We start from the raw sequence: 11,314 nt of genomic DNA on the forward strand, positions 1-11,314 counted from the left end.
TTTAGATAATTTCATTAGCTTTCCATAAAGTCTTGAATCACACTTTTTGCATGCCTAGAACTCTGGGTATGATTAAAACAAGGGACTATGATGCTGCTGTTCAGAATATGTGTTTGTACCTAAAATTATTTGCTTCACCTTGCTTTGCTTTGTGTGTTGCTAAGTGTGGCTCATGCCTTTGAGGGTGTTAAGTTAATATACCTAAAACCTTGTGAAACTTGTGTCAAACTCAAAGATGGAGTTTGGTGAATCCATCCAGAAGACAGAAGGACTAAGCAAGTGACGAGATGGGAGATGCTCACTAAGCAAGTGTCATCTAACAAACAATGATCTAGTGTAGGATCCTAGGCAAGCCCTGAAGCATTCTAAAGCCTCCCATGTTTTACAAAATATTACTTGAGTCCTTTATGTTTGATGCATTAGGTTATAAGGGTTGAATTGGAAACACTTAATGTATAGAACTACCTTGTCCAGATAAATATATCTTTAACCCTATGTAGGTCCAGGATCAAATATATACCTAGCCTTGCTTAGACTAGAAGTCGGGTGATTTCCTATCACCTGCGAGATATAGGTGGATACCAAGGCACGGTTGGCTATATTTGCTATCATGGAACAAAACCATGGGTTAATATAAATGGAGGCCGGGTGGAGTCTATGTGTGGATTGACTCATGTGATTCCGTCTGTGGCACTTAAGGACCTTACCATTGTTGGTGACTCTATTGAGATTGAACGCATGCCTCTCACTTAGCTGGCCGGATAACTCGTTCTGACCATGAAGCTGAGTAGCTCAGATGTGAGCCCAAGGGTAGGCCAGGCCTGAACGTCCTGGCAGCTGGTTGTCCCTAATTGTGCGGTGCTGGGCGAACCCATGAAATGTGGACCTGAGTTGTACCAAAGGTGACCTAAGACTACCTTGGCGCAGGTATGTCTGGGTTTGTGTTAGGAATAAGTTCGAAGCTAGTTGAAATCGATTCGAATCACCGTCTCTCACGGATAGTGAGAAACTCTGACTCACACGAACATCATAGTAACTGGATTATGGAATATGATGGTTATGATGAACATGGAATTTTTACATCGGCTACGGTTAATATTGTTATGCTACTAAATGATATACCACATGTTTGGCACAAGTTTGTTGCTAATCTAGAGATGAGTATCTATAATTAACTTGATGATTGAATTAGAAAATATATAGCTGAATTAGTGGCTTTGAATGCAAAATATTGTCAAGCTAGCTCTACTATAAAGTCTTGTATGATCCTTGGAGTCATTTTATTTTTGGTTTATGATGGGTAAGTCTAGCTGAGTACATTCGAGTACTCTAGGTTTATCCCACCATGTTGCAAGTGAAATTTTTGACCTGCTAAAGATGGTGGCTAATCGCCGGTGGGCTCGGTGACTCTATATTTATTTCTCATCTATATGCTTTTATCAGAGGATGTCACTTATGCTAGCAATGTATTTGGAACTTATATTATTGTAATCATTTCAAAGCTATGTTATTTGCACTAATCAGTTTGAAACCCAAACTTGTATTATTATTTGTGAACTCGTTGTAAACATTATTTCCGCTACAACTCTGTGTATATGATGTGTATTTGCTTAATCATGCGATTTTGGTTGTGATGTTGATTTACCGAGGTCCTTCGTGACACTCAGCGGACTACCGGGTTTATATAAGTGAAAGTATGCGAGTGTCAACGTGTTTAATGAGGACAACCGTACTTGATCTTGTATAAATTGGGTGGTTCTATCACATAATATTAGCCGATAATCCTTGATTTAAAGATCTTCATTTAGTGGATACGCTGGATATCGACTATCAACTATTTAGTCGATAGCCTCATTGAATCGGCTATCTAGCCGTATATTTGGAACTGTTTGGTGCAACACCAACATGTTCCACCTTAAATTACTGATAAGATTTTCTCTCCTTGTTTATTGCAGGTCAAACTGACTGGCACGTCATTGGGTTTTCAGAATTGACTGGTTCTGTGTTGAAGCCAAGCAGATCTCTGGTCTTGTTCCACTCAGATCTTTTGGCTTGCTATGTGTTGATCACATCACCACATTTTTATGTCAACGAACTTTTCCACTCCTTGAAGGAAGTGTCGGGCGTCGTTGCCGGTGTATGAGTCAGAGGAGTCTGACGACAAGACCGGCGTGGGGGCGGCAGCGGGCGCAGCATTGGAGGGCTCATCGGCCCTAGGAGGAGGAGAAAGGAGTTTGTTATTTAAGACAAATCTATGGACAAGTTAGAGGATGATTTGTTGCCATGAGCAGAGGGCGTTTGGTATTACCTCATGCGGTGGAGGCACTAGTTCATTGGCATTTCCTCCTTCGGGATCTTATCCATTGTATGCTTGCCGTGGTTATCTTCGCTAGCCATGGGTGCTGGTTTAGATCTTGAGAGGAGGAGAAGAGGAAACTGCTATAGCAGTTCTTAAAGGTAGAAGGACATGAGAGAATGAGAACAGTTGTGGGCATAGATGTGTTTGAGGCTGAAGCCCTTAACTGGTATTTATAGCCATGAAGGCGAGATGGTAGATATCTTGGGACATGTGAAAGCAACCCCAATTGATGGAAGGGGAAGCGCCGCTTCACTAATATCGAGGTGAATGCGGCATTGATGACTAAGAAGGAATTTGAAGGGTTTTGTGATAAAAGCCATTTTCAAATTTAGTTAAGTCAGAGTAAAGTCAGAAATCAGAAATCGGCTCATTCAAATCGGCGCCCACATTGGCTTACTAACCGCGCTCGGTAAGTCAGTCGTGGCCGCACCGCCTCCGACCGCCTTTCGCCATAGCAGTTGGTGCTCTAGAACCGTCGTCGTGTGTAGCAGCTCGTAGACCCATTAGATCGAGTTGTCGCAGTCACCGCCGGTGTAGCGCCATCGTCCTACTCTGTCGTGCCACCATTGATGCCACCGCTGTGCTTAGCTCTGGCAACAGGTCTAGCTTGTCAGCTCAATAGGTGCGGGAGGTCATGGGGATCACGGTTGGGTCGGCGCCGTCGCCAGAGAGGGTCGTCGTCGGTGAACTCCGGTTGTCCCACGCCGCGCTCTGTATTGTCGTAGCTGACGCGTGGGATCGATTGAACCGAGGGCTCCAGCTGTCAGTGACTCGATGGAGAAAGCTAGTTCATCTGTTTTCAGATTTGATGCAAAATTTGAAAAATGATAAGTAGAGTTGTAGAGATCCAAATCTTGTGAACCAAATTTTGTAGTGTTTCTTAGGAAGTGTAGTATTTTATAAAAATATGAAACATGCATTTTCTGGTATTTTTAATGGTGATTTAAATATAGTTAAATAAGTGCTTTTTGTATGTTTACCATTTTGTAAATTAGATATCTTGAGCTAGAAAAATGATAAAAATGTGGTTCCAATTTTGTGGGTTTTGTATTGACATACTCTAGCTAGGAAAAATATATATAACCTGTTGCTTGACACTTTTCTATAGGGTTTTCCATTTCCACTAAAATAACCCTTGCTAGCTTGTCATTTTTGCATAGGATGTTATACATGTGCAAATGGTATGAAACTCTTACAGTAGTCTATTGGTAGCACTAGTAAGCCACTGTAAATTTCTAAGAATTTATGATGTACATTTGGTAGATGTTTATTATTTAACCTAAGTATCTTAGTAAATTGATAAAGGCATTTAAATAAATAGTTCGGGCATGGCCATTATGTTTCTTGAGTGTATTTGATGTCCTTGTACTGTTGGTATGATTGGTGAGGTCAAATTGGAATAGCTATATGCAATAGAAATATCGTTGCTTTATAATTCGGGTGAGAAGAGTTTTTGGATAGATTCTGTGGTTTGGTATGTTGCATAGTAAGAATGATGTTTGCTGTAAAAATGGTTAGATTCTGTGGTTTGGTATGTTTTGGATAGATTTCCTTGTCTAGAATAACTACCTTTAACCCTATGTAGGTCCAGGATCGAATATATGCTTAGCCATGCTTAGACCGGTAGAAGTTGGGTGATTTCCTATCACCTGCGAGATATAGGTGGATACCGAAGCACGGTTGGTTATATTTGCTATCGTGGAAAAGAACCATGGGATAATGTAAATTGAGGCTAGACGGAGTCTATGGTCGGTTGACTCATGTGATTCCGTCTGTGCCAATTAAGGACCGTACCGTTGTTGGCACTTCTGACAAGATTGAACGCATGCCTATCACTTAGCTGGCCAGATAACTCATTCCGACCGTGAAACCGAGTAGCTCAACTCAGGCTAGGGCCCGCTCTATAAGAGTACGCACTCTAGATGGTAGTAGGGATGTGCGAGGAGCCAGACTGAGCCCAAGGGCAGGCTAGGCCTGAATGTCCTGGCATTTTGTGTCTCTGATTGTGCGGCGCTGGGCGAACCCGAGAAATGTGTACTTGAGTTGTACCAAAGATGACCTAAGGCTACCGTGGCTAGTAGACCTGGGTTTGTGTTAGGAATAAATTCCCAGCTGGTTGAAATCGATTCAAATCGCCTTCTCTCCTAGATAGTGAGAAACTTGGCTAGCCCCAACATCGTAGTAACTGTATTATGGAATATGATGGTTTGGATAAACATGGAATTACAATACCTGCTATGGTTACTATTGTATGCTCTTAAAATTATATACCACATGTTTGGCATAGGATAGTTGCTAATTTAGAGATGGATAGTCATAATTAATTTGATAATAGAATTATAATGGTACAACTGGGTAATCGCTTTTTATGCAAAAATGTTATCAAGCTATCTTCACTTATACAGCCTTGCATAATCCTTGGAGTCACTTTATTTCTGGTTTATGATCGGTAAGTCTAGCTGAGTACCTTCTCGTACTCAGGGTTTTATTTTCCCATTGTTGTAGATGGCACTGTGTATCATGGTTATTGCGAGAGTTGCTTCTATCCTACTGTGGATGAGGAGTAAGTCGTGGGCAGGCTTCTTTATTTATCCCTCTATATGCTTTTGTGGACTGTGATCGTATGTTGGCACTATATTAAACTATGTTGGCAAATGCTACTTTCAAGCTTAATTTGCTTCCGCTATTATCTCTCAAATTTGGTTTGTAATAACTTTGTTTCATACTCTGATGATGGAAATGTATTTGTGAACTTTATGTAATATGTGACATGTATGTTGAATCATGTACGATCTTGGTTGTTGTGAATCGTTTATCGAGACCCGTCGTGGTACTCGACAGACTACCGGGTTTATATGGGCTCTAGTATGACCGTGCGACCGCTTGCGGGCTGCCATTGTACTTGTGCTCTTATAAATTGGTCGGTTTTGTGACAGCTGGCATCAGAGCAAGGTTCAACATTAATTGTCACATGTGTATTTAAAACAAAGGTTTTTGTTTTCCAAAACCCTTTTCTAGCAACTAATAGCTATATAAATAGGTATTTGAAATCTTAAGTGTGCCAGTGATCACTTTCCTTATGCCCAAGTTAAGGACTATTAGGTGGCTATTTAAGTACTAACATGGGGTTTTAATTTCGTCGTCCATACGATGTGCTATTGTATGGATGCCATTCATTTGAATGGTAATGTATGGATCAAATGCCTCTACGGCAAGGTAAGTTGATGAGTGGCATGACCGCAAGATGTGAGCATGCGGTCGAGGAGAGTTAGTTTTGGTACGACTATGTATGCATGCTTGCATGTGTATGTGGTGCGTATTTAATTGTGGGTATAAACTGTTATCGGGTAGCTTTGATATGGAAGTATATGTATGGGTATACATATATGGAAGTATTTAGATTTACATTCTGCATATTAATTTATGGGATTGGTCTAAAATGAAACTCTTATGCAGGTACACTAACAACGAAATGTGTAGCTCGACTAGTTACGCTATTTATGAGAGAACGTATGTATGCCACCGTGTATGTCGTTAGAAATAAAATTTTCCTAAGTTTGTGAGGACGTACGGAACGTGCATGCATCATGATAATAATTATCATTCAAATAAGTACATTGTTCCTCCCCTTATAAATTTCTTACTCGGTTATGTAACTCTTATCCATTATGGCCTTATCTCACAAAAAGTTGTACATGCTGATGGTACAGATGGCAGCACCAGTTGGATGTGAGAATTTCCTAATGGTTTTCGGAATGCCTACTCTACTGTGGAGAGTTTTGCACTTTGCGGGGTACCATGAACCACCCCTTTATCATTGGAATGAAGAGTACTTGGAGGGATAGCCATGGTACGAGGTGTGGCTAACTATACCAGCCCGCACACAGGCACCCTTCTGGCAGGAGTGGAAGGTGGAATCGGAAGGGAAAACTCCTTGGGAGGCTGCCCAAGTAGTGGCCTTTGAGGTTTTGAGTCAAATCTGTCAGCAGCATGGGGATGCACTTACCAGCAGTGCCACGGGTATGTTTCCTTGGGTGGATCCATCCACAGCAATATGGGAACAACACAACCACAATGCATGATCCGAGAATGGGATGAGTGGGCCAATAGCTCTTAGTCCCACCATGAGTGCCATGTTTGCAGTGATAAAGATGTTCTATACACGCCAGGACACCAGAAATTTCTAGCAGGAATCATACACCACTTGCATGGACAAGCTCATGAGAGCTGAAGCCGCACAACATAAGCTCAAGAAGTGTGTGCGCAAGCATAAGAAAGTAGCAAGTAAAGCCCAAAGGGAATCTGACCAAGCCTATGTAGCCTTGGGCCATCTCCATACCCAAATGGAGCAAGTAGATCAATAGAGAGCAGTAGCCCAAGAAGCAAGAGCTAATGATCAAGCATTGCTTGCAGGACTAGCGGGAGTAGTTAGAGACCACCTGTGCCGAGGCATCCACAGCCATACGCCAGCAAGACGCAGCAAACAATCATGCCGCTGCAGCAAGGATAGAACGAGATAGGCACTGCGACATAAGTAACGCACAGGACCATGCTGAAAGGGGCTTACATCAGTAGCTTGCACATGCTTCAGCTTCGAGTAATGGACCTTTAGCATGAGGTGCATTATTTGAACAATCAGCTAAACCCAATCCTTGATGGGGAAGAGGATGGTCCAAATATGGAGGAAGATGAAGACGAGGACAAGGAAGAAGTGGAGCCAGAGGAGGGAGATGATCCTATCTCTGACCTCGATAGTGATCATGATGAGGATTAGATCGCTTAGTACTTAGTAGAAATGCTTGATGTATCATCACTAGTATGTAATGGACCTGTAGTTTGAATTTGGTGTTGGTGATTTGACTATCATGTAATATTGGTATTTGCATGTTATCGCACATTTGGTTAAACGCTAATGCAATTCCAGTTCATTTATCAGTGATCATGATTTGAATGTTAATGTGCTATGAGTCCGATAAGTGATCAAATTGGTGGTGTCATATTGCGAGAATGAATTATTATGCTCTGCTTTTATTGTATGAATTTGAGATGGTCTCTAGTAATTTTAGTTTGGCATGATTATAAATTCATCTGCAATCTCTTGACATCAACCAATAATCGCTTATTGTTGCAACTTCGTAGATGATTCGCACCCGTGCAGGAGCTAGTAGCAGCCATGATGGCAACGACAGTGACTTACCACCACCGCCACCGCCATCTGCTCAGGAGTTCTTTGCCTAATTCTTGGGAAGCCAAAGGACAATGAAGGAAGCTCTATGCCTCATTGCGTAGAACATAGCTCATGCCCACCCATAGCAACAAAGGCCCGAGCCTAATCAGCATAGTACCTTCAAGGAATTTCTAGATACAAAGCCTCCTATCTTCAAGGTGGCAGAGGAACAGCTATAGGCGGATGAGTGGCTCAACACTATTGAGCAGAAGTTTCGTCTACTAAGAGTCACCGAGCACCTGAAGGCTGAGTATGCGTCCCATCAGTTGCAGGGACTAGCAAGGATCTGGTGGACACATTTCTTGTCCTCTTTACCTGCTAATGCACGAGTAACATGGGAGCAGTTCTAGTCGGCCTTTCGGGGGCATCACATTCCCCTAGGCCTAATGTGCATGAAGGCAGTTGAATTTATGAGGCTCACACAAGGGACAAAGACCCTTACAGAATATATGCATGCGTTCAACAACCTGTCCAGGTATGCTCTAGGTTTTGTTGATACCGAAGAGAAGAAGATAGAGATCTTCAAGCGGGGTCTTGGCACAAAACTGATGAAGACCATGGCCAATTCCAAGTGCACCTCCTATAACGAGTTTATTAGTGATGCTTTAACCCAGGAAAACCATAACAACATGCATGCGACAGCTAAGGGTCACAAGAGGGCAATTGAGGTAGGTGCCTCTGGATCTTCACAGTCCAGAGCCCCTATCATAGCTAGGCCATAGTTCCACCCACCTGCACCTAATTTCTGGCCTCCACCCCCAAAAGCTCAGATCAGCAGACCTTAGAAAGTGTTCCATAAGGCATTCACTATTGCCTTACCTAAATGAAATGGCGGTCAAGGAAACTCCATAGGACCAAGGAGTAATCAACCTTGCTACAACTGCAATCAAGTGGGTCATTGGGCCAAAGAATGCCCCCACCCTAAGAAGAATGGCAATCAGAATCAGAACAATCAGAGGTAGGCAAACTCAAGGGCACGTCTGGGATATGTGCACTATACTACTGTTGAGGAAGTGCCCATAGGAGAAGTTGTCACGGCTGGTATGTTTCTTATCAACAAGCATCCCACTATTGTTTTATTTGATTCGGGAGCTTCTCATTCATTTATGAGTCAAGCATTTGCATCTAGACATGATTAGAAAATAATTAAAGTAAGCAAGGGTGGTTACAATATAAGTTCAAGCTAGGGCTACTATTTCTACAAATAAGATAGTCAGAAACGTGCTCATCTCTATATTAGAGAGGGAGTATACAACGGATTTGATAATATTGCCCAGGTTATCCATAAGTGTAATCATAGGCATGAATTGGATGAAGGATCATGGTGTTCTCATTGACACCAGCACTCGTACTATTATGTTGAGAGAACCCAAGGGAGGAAATGCGTTTCTAGTACCACTCTCCTGAAATTTTGAACTCCAACACTTAGCTTGTGCTATCCAAACCACTACCCTCGGTGAGATCCTAGTGGTTTGTGAGTTTCTAGATGTATTTCTAGAGGAGTTACCAGGTTTACCACATAATAGGGATGTGGAATTTAAGATTGAGTTAGTGCTAGGTACGACACCTATCTCTAGAAGGCCTTATAGGATGCCACCAAATGAGTTAGCAGAACTTAAAATTCAGCTACAAGATCTATTGGACAAAGGTCTCATTCAACCTAGTTCATCTCCATGGGGATGTCCAGCATTGTTTGTAAAGAAGAAGGACAAGTCCTTGAGAATATGTGTGGATTACAGACCACTTAATGATGTGACCATCAAGAACAAGTACCCATTGCCACACATCGACATCTTGTTCGATCAGTTGGCAAAGGCAAAGGTATTCTCTAAGATTGATTTGAGATTAGGCTATCATCAGATAAAGATTAGGCCAGAGGATATACCTAAAACTGCTTTCTCCACTAGGTATGGCTTATATGAGTATTTGGTTATGTCTTTCGAACTAACGAATGCTCCTACCTACTTCATGTACCTGATGAATTCGGTATTCATGCCCGAGCTTGACAAGTTCATGGTCGTGTTTATCGATGATATATTGATTTATTCAGAAAATGAGGCAGATCATGGAGAGCATCTGAGGATTGTTCTATCCAGATTGAGGGAGCATAAGCTATATGCAAAGTTTAGCAAGTGTGAATTTTGGTTGAGCAAAGTACCTTTCTTAGGATCATATCTTATCAAGAGATGGAATCTCTGTAGACCCATCAAAAGTACAAGAGATCATGGATTGGAAGGCCCTGACTTTGGTTCATAAAGTTCGGAGTTTTCTAGGGTTAGCAGGTTATTATCGTCAGTTTCATCCTAGATTTCTCCAAGATAGCTAAGCCCATGACTAGGCTACTTTAGAAAGATGAGAAGTACAATTGGACACTAGAATGTGAAGCAGCTTTTCACACCCTCAGGACTTTGTTAACTACAGCTCCTGTTTTAGCACAACCCGACATTGAAAAACCTTTCGATGTATTTTGTGATGCATCAGGTATAGGTTTGGGGTGTGTGCTCATGCAAGAAGGAAGAGTTATTTCATATGCTTCTCGACAGTTGTGAAAACATGAAGTCAACTACCCCACACATGATTTAGAACTTGCAGCAGTTGTTCATGCACTAAAGATATGGAGACATTATTTGTTGGGCAATATATGTCATATATATACTGACCACAAAAGTCTCAAGTACATCTTTACCCATCTAGAGCTGAACATGAGACAACAAAGATGGCTAGAGCTAATTAAGGACTACAATTTGGAAGTGCACTACCATCTGGGGAAAGCCAATGTTGTAGCCGATGCACTTAGTCGGAAAGCTCATTGCAACACTATGGATGCATTATTGGAAGATGGATTCAATTTGTTACATCCTGTTGTACTGCAAAATATCACTATTAGTTGTTCACTTGAGAGCAAAATCATAGAGCTACAGCAGACAGATGTAGGTATAAGTCACATTAAGAGAAAGATGCAAGAGCAAGAAACCAAGCATTTCAGATTGGACGAAAGGGGTGCGCTATGGGTTGAGGACCAACTTGTGGTACCAAAAGACCATGAAGCTTAGAAATCAAATTCTAGAGGAAGCTCATTCGTCCAAATTGTCTATCCATCCGGGTAGTAGTAAGATGTATCAAGATTTGAAAACCCGTTTCCCATTTCCAACCTAGAATAGGTAATGGCTGAAGTAACCCGATAGATTTCATATGAACAACTTTTACTCTACTATAGTTATCGCACCTAGCAACATAGGCTGTGATCTCCTTCTTCATCTTAGTCCACAAGTCGGTCCTCTCATTGTAGATCGTCTCACCAAGTCAGCACATTTTATACCTATGAACATAAGGTATCATGTGGGGAAGTACGCTGAGCTGTATGTTTCTTAGATTATGAGACTACATGGAGTACCCAGGACCATAATCTCAGATCGAGGACCATAGTTTATAGCTCGTTTCTAGGAGCACTTGCACTAGGCTTTGGGAACTAAATTGATTAGAAGTTTAGCATACCATCCACAAACTTTAGGACAAACTAAGCGAGTGAACCAGATCTTAGAAGATTTGCTAAGAGCTTGTGTTATATCTTCCAAAGGTTCATGGGAGAAATGGTTACCTTTAGCTGAGTTCTCCTACAACAACAGTTATCAAGCAAGCATCAAGATGACTCCATTTGAAGCCTTGTACGACAGAAAATGTAGAACTCCGTTGAATTGGATTGAGCCCAGTGAAAGGAGATACTTTGG

Source organism: Miscanthus floridulus, chromosome 13 (genome assembly GCF_019320115.1).
Source record: "Miscanthus floridulus cultivar M001 chromosome 13, ASM1932011v1, whole genome shotgun sequence".
NCBI classification, from domain to species: Eukaryota; Viridiplantae; Streptophyta; class Magnoliopsida; order Poales; family Poaceae; genus Miscanthus; species Miscanthus floridulus.